This window comes from Arachis ipaensis, chromosome B06 (assembly GCF_000816755.2).
Source record: "Arachis ipaensis cultivar K30076 chromosome B06, Araip1.1, whole genome shotgun sequence".
In the NCBI taxonomy this organism is placed as follows: Eukaryota; Viridiplantae; Streptophyta; class Magnoliopsida; order Fabales; family Fabaceae; genus Arachis; species Arachis ipaensis.
The window spans coordinates 94,269,025-94,279,857 of record NC_029790.2 but is presented as its reverse complement, the minus strand read 5'-3'; the positions used below and the strand labels follow the sequence as shown (position 1 = coordinate 94,279,857).

The 10,833-nt window shown below is 33.3% G+C and overlaps 1 long non-coding RNA gene across 1 annotated transcript; it reads right to left on the bottom strand.

Annotated features, from left to right (window-relative positions):
* Nucleotides 9,108–10,542, bottom strand: LOC110264063. Its single transcript, XR_002349795.1, has 3 exons — nt 10,425–10,542; nt 9,288–9,362; nt 9,108–9,182 (listed from the first exon to the last, which is right to left on the bottom strand). It is a non-coding gene; the product is annotated as an uncharacterized LOC110264063 (long non-coding RNA).

Below are 10,833 nucleotides of genomic sequence, written 5' to 3'. Positions count from 1 at the left end.
ACAGCTTGAAAAAATATTCTCCTAAATTTTAATTATCTGGATTTAATGGGATACGTGACATATAATCCTTTTATTTTTGGGTAATTAGAGTTTTTGTGGCATATAAACTAGAATTTGATCATCACCCTTTAATTGGAATTAATTGACCAAGGAATTGGCAGTTGATGAATTTTAGAGGAAACTAGGAAGGTTTAAGGAATTAGGGTCTAGTCACATATAGTTTGCCATGAATTAAATCCTACATAATTAAAATAAATTAATAAGAAAAATCAATCCGAAAAATAGATAACTCTGAAGCCTTAACTCTTTCTCCATACTTTATTCCCAACTTATTTACTTGTTCTTTTAATATTCTTTATATTGTTTAATGTCTTTTGAACACCAAAACACTATTTTCTGTTTGTATAACTAAGCCAATTAATCAGCCATTGTTGCTTAGTCCTTCAATCCTCGTGGGATCGACCCTCACTCACCTGAGGTATTACTTGGTACGACCCGGTGTACTTGCTGGCTAGTTTGTGGGTTATAAATTACCGCACCACATGTCACATGTGAAATTGAAAATTGGTATGAAGTTTGATATCTTTGAGCAGTTCAAGTTGGCCTTGAAGGACTACACAGTGGAACAAGAAAGATAACTATAATGGTTGAAGAATAATAAGTCAAGGTCTAAAATTAAATGTGCAGAAGAAGAGTGTGAAATTGAGGATTCTAGAGAAATTAGGGTTCAAAAAGACTATTTGATTGAGGGTGAATAAGGATTAAATTGTTCTCAGCTTTTTGTTTTATTCCAATATGTAATATAACTGTCAGGTCATTCTGTTTAGCATTACATATTAGTAACATCGTCAATGTTCGCAAAGAAATCTAACAGAAGGATCGAACGTGTCCACCGTTAATTATCCTTGAGAATCTATTTATTACTTTTTTCTTCTTAAAGGCTATTCTGTTCGAAGGAAAAATCTTTGAGGGCTTCATTGTCACTTTACTCTATTAAAAATAAAATTTTGATTAAACAAAATAAATGTACAAAATTTTGATCTTAAAATTTTATTTAACTAAAAAAATGATATATATAAATTAAGAAGAAAAAATCCTCTATGAAGGTTCGATTCAATTTTTCCTATGTCTTTTCAAAAATATGCTCTCACTTCTTTAAACATTTTTGAATGGTTCAAGTTCTGTTTATAAATAAATCACATAATAATGTAATAGAAGGTCTCACCAAAACTATGTACTTTAGTAATATTTATCGTTTGTACTTTATCAGAAAGAAAACGTTGTAATGCATGAATGTTACAAGGGTCGCTCTACGGTACAGATACAAGTTGGTACAGATATACAGATATTCCATCTCTTTGAATATGAGATTAACACGTGGTGCTGTGTTTCAGAGCTTGTCTACTGCCTTATGTTAGCTGTGGACTGTGGCTGAGCCAACTAGCAAAAATAGTGTGATTCAAATATAAGCTGCTAGACTTGCTGAAGTGGGCTTTGGCAGTGAATTGGGTATCTAAAAACTGAATTGGACCCAAAGCTTTTTTTTTTTAATTTGTTAATAGGAGGAAAAAAAGAGAAACCAGGTGTAGTAGCCATGGATACTAAAATAGAAATGAAGATCGTCTCCCCAAAAATGAAATCCTAGGTTGCAGGGAGACAGATACAGCCGCCATCGTGGTGCTGTGGCAGAGGTTGACGTCTGGAAACCGATTCTGATCGAAGTCACGGATTCATCTCGGACTTCCCACTTTTCCCTATTAATGAGAAAAAAATTTTCAATAAACCTGCCCGGACAGCCGAGTGATAAGCAACTGTTGACAAAACTGCCATAATGCTGCATGACTTGGCAATGTTTTCCATTTTTGTTAGTGCTTGTCCACTTCTTTGCATTGGATCCGGAGGAAGAACTGGAACTGGTATGGCTCTAGCTCTTAGGCATTCAAAGAAGGCGTCGATGAAGTCTAGACCAGGCACATAAACAACAAGAACCTTGTCCCAAGACTTGATAACCGGCTTTTGGCTTGTTAAGAGCTTATGAGCAATGCAAGATGCATTAAGATGTTGTTATGCATAAGTCCTCTGGCCTATCGATGCACCTTTTTCATTAATCCAAGTGTAAATTGTTCTGTTTTGAGTGATAGGATGAGTTCCCCATTGCCTTAAATAGCCATCCAAATTAGGCAAATTAGGAAAATGCACTCATAGGCGTGGGGCGGCTGTCGGCGAACTCGTATGCATCAGCGACCACGGTATGGTGGGGAGACCTCCGTTATGGGAAGCGAAAAGGAAATCTGATCGAAAAAGGGGTGGAGACGCCGTGTTCTTCACAAGTATGACTACGGCGGTAGCACGAAGTTTCTGATTGTGGTCTGCCGATGATGGTGTCACCGGTGATGGGTGATGGCAATTCTTCTTGTTGCCCGTTGTGGAGCCTCTTGGTCACCCACTTCTTCTGGTCGGCGATGAGCTTCGGGTCTCTCCTTCCCCTCTATGGAGCAACAACTTCACTCCCTTTACAGTGATAAGGGTTTTTAGCAATTACAAAAATTAAAAGATACCAAAATTCACATATATTTTCAAAGTTCTTTTTACAGGCCCACAAAAATTATATTTTATGAATCAATCATATAGCCCATGAACCCTAAATTTTAGGATCACGAAAAAAAAAAGCCCAACACTAATACCCCTAACAACGTTTTAAGCTACTCATGCGACTTGGTCCTGCACCAAGTTCTGCAACTTGTTCAATGAGTTCTGCAGGCTGCTCCCTCAGGACCAGCACTATGATGCGTGTCATCGTGGTATTTAACCAAGAAAAATCTGTACAAAGAACATCTGTACACTATAATTGACCATGTTACAAATATAATTTAATAGTACCCACATGATGATGACTAGTATACATACGAGAATATATGATCTGAATTAACAATTAAGGAGTAGGCCCCACAAATTTGAAGATGTAAAGAGAAAATGAGCATCATCACTAGCCGCCATCTTTTGTGGAACTTTCTTCGTCGCAAAGATCGAATGTTCTTTCCTGATTGTTTCGGGCCCTCCCTAGCCCCCATGTAGAAACTCAATTCAACAATGTATTACGTTACTTGCATCAAATGTTGCAGCTAATACCGTAAATACTTTTGCGAGCTGTGCTTATCCTTATAGGTTTCAAAAATAATTAAATATATTTTTAAAAAAATATATTATAAAAAATCAACTATAGTTAGCCTGTCCTGCCTGCCTTGAGACCGTCTGTAGGCAGCCACCCGTCCCGCCTCACCTAATTAAACCATGCATCCAGAAATATAAGCCCGCCTAGCGCGCTTTTCACGCCATAATGTTTGTGTGTTTTTTGTCACAATACAATCACTATTCCTAATATATAATAAGTACGTGACAATGACAAGAATTCTGGTATCTGCAACAGGATATGCCATTGAAAAGAAAGGCAGCAATAATAGAAAATAAAAAAATTAATAGAAAATAAAAAAGTTGAAGAATAATTACTTCTAAAAGGAAATAAAATAGCAAGATCAAGCAATTAAAACCATAGTCGTTGGTTATATAACAAAAATTAACATAGAAAAGGATGGAGAAATCAAAATCAAGCGAGGTCAGCAATAAAAAAATCGTTCATTCAAATAAACCAACCTGGAGCAGCGGGGGAAGCCGGAGTGGAGGAGTGGAGGCTGACAGCTTCATGGATAGAGGGGGAGAAGATGGCCCCTAGGGGGCGGGGGCTTTGACGCCGTGAGTGCGTTACTCATGAGGCATCATTGCTGCTCTCTAGAACTGGAGAAGACGTCGGGGGCTGACCACGAGAGACGCCGTCGATGGCGAGAAGAGTGGAGGCTTGGATGGCGGCCAGGGTAGTGGACAACATAGCTGGGCAGGAGGTTGAGGAGGGACAAACTACGGAGCCGTTTCTGTGCACGTTTGTAGGAGAGGGATGGATTGTTTTGTTCTTCTATATCTATAGGTTTTTATAAGGCCCCTCTTCGAAAGTTAATTTTGTTTATTAAAATTGATCTGTCACCTTATAATTTGATTTTTATTGTGCATTATAAGTTATAACTCGGTCTTAATTATTATTCACTCTGTAATTGACACCTTTATTACCGACTTAATGACTATTATTCTGACTTAATGATCAACAGTCATACCATCAACTCCATTTATCAACTCTATGCCTATAAAAGGCACAAATTTCTATATACACCGGATATTCTAGATATATTTTATATACATTCTATATTCATAGAATTATTATAATATACAATGCATGATAAGTTATATTTTATGTCTTACATTCTATATTCATAGAATTATTATATACACATACATGATAAGTTGCATTTTATGTTTAACATTCTATATTCATAGAATTATTCTTATACTTCTTAAACACTTACTGACTTGAGCGTCGGAGTGTCTTTTGCAGGTACCCACTTCCTTGTTCTTTCATTGCCAACGTATAACTCATCTTGACGGAGAGCTTACAAGCATTCTCCGGCAGACGAGTTATACACCGGCCAACCTCTACAAGAACAATTGGTGCCGTCTGTTGGGACGAAATAATTTTCACTCCCCTTAGGTTCATAAAACTTGATTTACATTCAAATTTTTGAACCAATCTCAACCATCTTGTTTGAGATTTTATTTAATACCTCTTATCGAATTTTAATCTATCGTAACTTTTTATAAAGTATGTACTTTATACATTCAAATTGCTTCATTTTTACGTATCATAATATTTCACATCTCATAATCAATCAATGAACCAATCCGAAAACAAACTCGGCTTTTAATCAATCCGAGAACAAACTCGGTTTTCAATCAATCCGAGCAGAAACTCGGTTTTCAATCAATCCAAGCACAAACTCATTTATCAATTTTGCTTACTTTTTCAAAGTTCTCTATTTACACAAGTAAAATTATATATTTTATTCAACATACTTTTGCATTTATATTTTGTGTAACTAATATTTACTGATTTATTAGTTATATTCAAACCTCAATATATGTTCTATACAATAATGACATATAACAACAATGTCAATTGCATTTTTATTTCATTATGTATTATATTCTTATTGCTTAACGATTTCATTTATACAATTAAATGACGATAATGATAAATTCAAATCTTAAAATTGGATTCCATAAAAAATTAATTGTATATCAATTGTATATAATTGTTATACTATTCACTTTATGCTATTAACTTTTATGTTACTATTTGTTTAATACAAAAAGTTAAGCAAAAACACATGCAAACATTCAAAATTTACTATCATTGCACGAGGAATATCCTTCGTTATACCGTAACTGCTAGAAACATTATACTAAATGTATAATTCAATAACTGTTATCTTATTGCTTTATTATCAAATTAAAGCATGTCCTACAAAACAAAATTCAGATATTCACATTTGGCATGTATACATTCATATATTTCGTCTTCTTCTCTACAATTATCAACTTTCAAGGTATATATTTTTTACTTTGAATTATTTTACTTTTACAATATATATTATTCAATATATGTTGCGACTTTATACCTATTCATTTTCTCAATTTATCTTATTCATGTCAGACCTTCGCTATAAATTGTAAATCTTCAATAACTAATTGTTTTGAGCAAGAAATTTATCAATAAGTTGTTGTAAGCCGGAAAATTTCCCAAGACAATTAACCATTATATCCTCGGATCATACAATTGATTCTGTTAATGGATATCTATCTCTGAACTTTTCAGTTCACATACAATCAAATGCTAAAATTGTTCTTAAGCGGAAAAGTATCCCCCACACAACTATCTTGATTGAATGACTCTTATCACTCAATTATTTTTTGAATAAGTGCCGACAACATAACCTGACTAAACTTGGGGGCTCACCATATCATTATTCACTTATCTTTTAACCGAGTTATAAATCATTTTATATTCTAAGCTAAGCCTGGATCATATGATCGGCAAACAAAGCTTGGGGGCTATGATTCGTCACCTTATAACTCGGTCTTTATTGTGCATTATAAGTTATAACTCGGACTTAATTATCATTCATTATGTAACCGACACCTTCATTCCCGACTTAATGACTATTATTCTGACTTAATGATCAATGGTCATACCATCAACTCTATTCATCAACTCTATGCCTATAAAAGGCACAAATTTCTATATACACCGGACATTCTAGATATATTCTATATACATTCTATATTCATAGAATTATTATAATATACAATGCATGATAAGTTACATTTCATGTCTTACATTCTATATTCAAAGAATTTATTATATATACACACATGATAAGTTCTATTTCATGTTTAACATTCTATATTTATAGAATTATTCTTAGACCTCTTAAACACTTACTGAATTGAGCGTCGAAGTGTCTTTTGCAAGTACCCACCCCCTTGTTCTTTCATTGCTGACGTATAACTCATCTTGACAGAGAGCTTACAAACATTCTCCGACAGACGAGTTATACACTGGCCAACCTCTACAAGAACAAAAACTAAAAAAACATAATTTTATATATTAATAAAGTTTTAGATTTACTTTTAATTAAGTTTATAATGTTAAAATTTCATTCAGAATCAAAATTCCTTTTTTAGTTAAGTCTGTTATGATAGTTTAGATTTTAAAATAATCAAAAGGATATATTTGATTTTTGTCAAGATGATTTAAGACTGTGAAATAGAGATTTAATGTCCTTGAAATAAGTTATCTTGTAACACAAAGAGAGTGCAAAGAGAATTATTTGAATTAGATAAAGATATAGTAGAATGAGTATTAGTAATAGGTGGAAGAATAGAAATTTGAGGGAAAAATTGAAATTCATGAGATACAGGTTTGTGAGAAGCATAAGAAACAAAATTAGAAAACATAGATCTATATAGAAAGTTTCGTTCATCAAAAATTACATTCCTAACAATAGTAATTTTATCACTCCTGTCTAGATATTTAAATCCTTTTGATCTTGGTGCATAACCAAGAAAAACACATAAATCAAATCTGATCTATAGTCTAGTTTAGTTTTATTGAAAGGTCTTAAATGTGGGAAGTATGCACAACCAAACACCCTCAGCATAGAGTACTCATCAGGAGGAGTTTCGTGTATTAGTTAACATGGTGATTTCTGATTTAAAATCTTTGTTAAGAGTCTATTATTAAAAAAAAAAAGAAACGAGCATCTTTCCAAAATTGGTTTGGCAGTTTAGCAGTAGCTAGTAAAGTCAGACCCATTTTTATGATGTGCCTTTCTTTCGACTATTCCCTCAAAACTAGAAAATTGTTTATTACAAACGAATTTACAGAAAAATTTTGTCTTCATTATCAACGGATTTTGTCTTTCTATAAAAACCTCATCAAAAGTTATTTACGAACAAATTTTTTCTGTTACTGATAGATTTTTAATCGTCCCCTCTATTTTGTTGAAAATGTCAGATTTTTTGACAGATTTTTTGTCTGTAATTTATCGACAGATTTGTCTCTATTACGAACAGATTTTTTCTTGGTAATCGTCCCCTCCATTTTGCTTAAAACGTCAGATTTTCTGACGGATTTTTCGTCGGTAACTAGAGTTAAATTTTTCAAGAGATTTTTTGTCGGTAAATAGAGCCTGAAAAGGCATTCACAACTCTTAATACATACAGATTTTCTATCTATAAATCTATTAGTAAGGTAAAACATAATTTTTTTTTAAATTTTTCCATTGTAAAATGAATACTTTAGGTTTGTTTTCTAAATTTACTCCATGAAACACACTTACTGTGAATTGAAAAAAAGAAAACCAAAAATCACATAGATAAACATAATATTCATTACATCATACCTAATTAGCATTCAAGAACAAAAGGACTCATGATTAATTGACAAAGTATGCTAATTTGGTAAAGAATACATTACGAATGAGTGTCAAAATCATAAAAATTCTTCTTGTTGATCAAGATGCCATCTTCTGATGATGCACTATCATCATCATCATCATCATTATTCCCATCAAAATGACTCAACCCAACATCTGAAATGGGTTCATTAGCAGGACTAGTTATACCTCACCAATTGTCAAAGCCTGCATTCTACTCTTGGGATCAACCTGTTGGCCAACCTAGACAAAGATTTCCAAGTGAAAATCCAAAATGAAAATGTCATCGGTCATCAAATCATCCAGGAAAAAGTTGTACATCTCTGTCACCTGAAAATAAAGCTTTAGATTAATTAACTGCCACAAAAATAAATTTGACTAACAGCATTACACAAATGTAGGAGCAAATTAACCTTTAAGATTTCATGAATCTTATATATTTATACAAATTTAGGTATAAAAAAATGATGTGACAAAATGACCATAATTTCAGCATTTTCACCCAAGGTGAGCAAAAATTATTGATATTTGATTCAGAAACTCTTAGCTATACCTTTGTATCTGCTTGCTTCATGGCTAAATATGCAAACCTTGCTTACTTTTGTAACTGACTTGCCATGGGAAAGAATTTGACTGGTAGCTGTGTACAATTTTTAGCTTAAAATAGTCTGCATCTATAAAATATCAAAGATCATCTGTCATGATGTTATGTTATCAATATGGAAATGAGTTAAATGATGGTGGAAGTAACCCCCTAAGATCATTGTATCTCATATCTCTATTCCAAAAACAAGATGTCAAAGTCAAAGTGTTCGTTCTAAATAGGACTCAAATCATTGTTCTGCAAGGAAGAAGAAAAAGAGTGTTGTTTCTTCCACAATTTAATAAATTAAATGCTTGCAAAAGAATGGTATATAATAGAGAAAGAAAAAGGATGGATGAATCTAATTAACAATTGTCTTGCTAGTCTTCATTCTATCACATAAAGGCCGTATGTATAAGACAGCATATGGATCTGATTTCCCAATGATATCATTGTTTGTCAATTCCCTTGATTGCACAAGCTTTACCTCTAATATCTCGACAGGCTTCAACTCCAAATCATTGAACCATAAAATACAGTAAGGACCAAAATGACAAAACTGGAATATAGCAAAGCAAACCAATATCATACCATAGTATTTTCTGATTTATAGTTAAAGTACTCCCATAACTTGAATACATGTAGTCTCCTGGCAAGATAGTTACAACTTTTCTCATAGGCTATGTAATAGAATCTTCAACTGCATCCCGAATTGTCCCCTGAAACAATATAGTAGACTTAAATTATTATAAAACACCTTGATTTTAAGCACATAACCAATACATCTTAGAGGAAGGAATTGGAAATGATGGTGCAGTTCAAACCTCAATTGCATCGTATAATCCAGGGATTGCTGATATGTCACCACCAACGACTTTCAACGTAAAATCCAAGTTTTTCTAAAAGTTAAAAGCTTCTAAAAGATTAAATACATTACACATGGGTTCTTGAGCTTTTCAGGTCTTTGTAGAAATATGGCTTGGCAAGTGGACAAACTGAAAATGTTGGGATGAAGGCACTACATACGGTCAGTGTGGGTGTATTTGAGAACACTGAATATACGAGTTATGAGCAAAGGGACGGTTCCCATGGCAAGTACCTCAGATCAAGTCACAAGGAACACTCTTACTATTGTGCCTAGCCTTGTCTAATATGCAAGAAATTTAATAAACACCTAAATGAAATTTTTTATATATTATTTGGATGATCTTGCAAAAACATATACCCTAGTTTAACTTGACTGAAAATGAAGCTCAAGATTACAATTGGCCCCATTGTATATTACCATTTGAAGCCTAATACTAATGCAGATGCACTGAAACATGTGGAAAGTGCCTAAATTCAAGAAAAAAATATTGTACCTTGTGTCTTAAAGAATAGTTAATGGGTCCAAAACCAGAAAATTCATCCACTAGTGGCTTAAAATATCAATCTGAAAATACCTGTAAATCCTATATTTTTTTTACCTAAAATGAGAGAGAGCAAGAACACAAAATCAACTATAACCATTCAAGGAGTACACCAATTCTTCTTTTATTTTTGGATGGAAATAATTAAATGAATACATCAACTTAATATGTGACTTGTGTAAATAAATGATGTTTGAAATTTAGAAAGCCTCAATCATAAACATTTCAATACATTGGCAAAATTAGCAGGGAAACTGAATATAAGGACTGATGCGCATAAACTAGTTATGCTACGATTTAGGAAATTGCACGATCGGCAAAATTCCTTCCGGCAAGTGCACCGGTTATCGTTGTCAAGTAAAAACTCACAATAGAGTGAGGTCGAATCCCACAAGGATTGGTTGATTGAGCAATTTGGATTAGAAGTGTGTTCTAGTTGAGCGGAATCAAGATTTGACAGAAGAAATGGATCAAAATAAATAAGTAGGCAATCGGATAATTTGAAGAGATTTAATTAGATACACTGCAATAAGTAAAAGTGAATACATTCACCTGCACTGGTAGTGCAATACCAAGCAGAGTTTTAATATCAAGTATAATGCTTGGATTGCCCTCCCACTGCATTTCCAACTCCATTGTAACACCAGCCCCTCAATCTTCAATTATAGAAACCCCTAAAGACCAGCAAAATTTCATGACATCCATTAGCAGAAGCTTCAGTAAGAAACATTTGAAACTACGATGAATAAAAATTATCATCAGTAGTAACAATAAATAACTAAATTAGAAGCAACAACAACAGTTATAGTAGCTATAATTCAATAAGGCACTACAAATATTCACTATCAGCTAAAAGCTAAGTAATAAAAATGAAGAAAAAAGTAGATACGGAAGTGGAAGAATAGAAGCAGCACAGAAACAGATTTGCACCTTATATGTTGTCAAATGGTAAAAGCTTCAA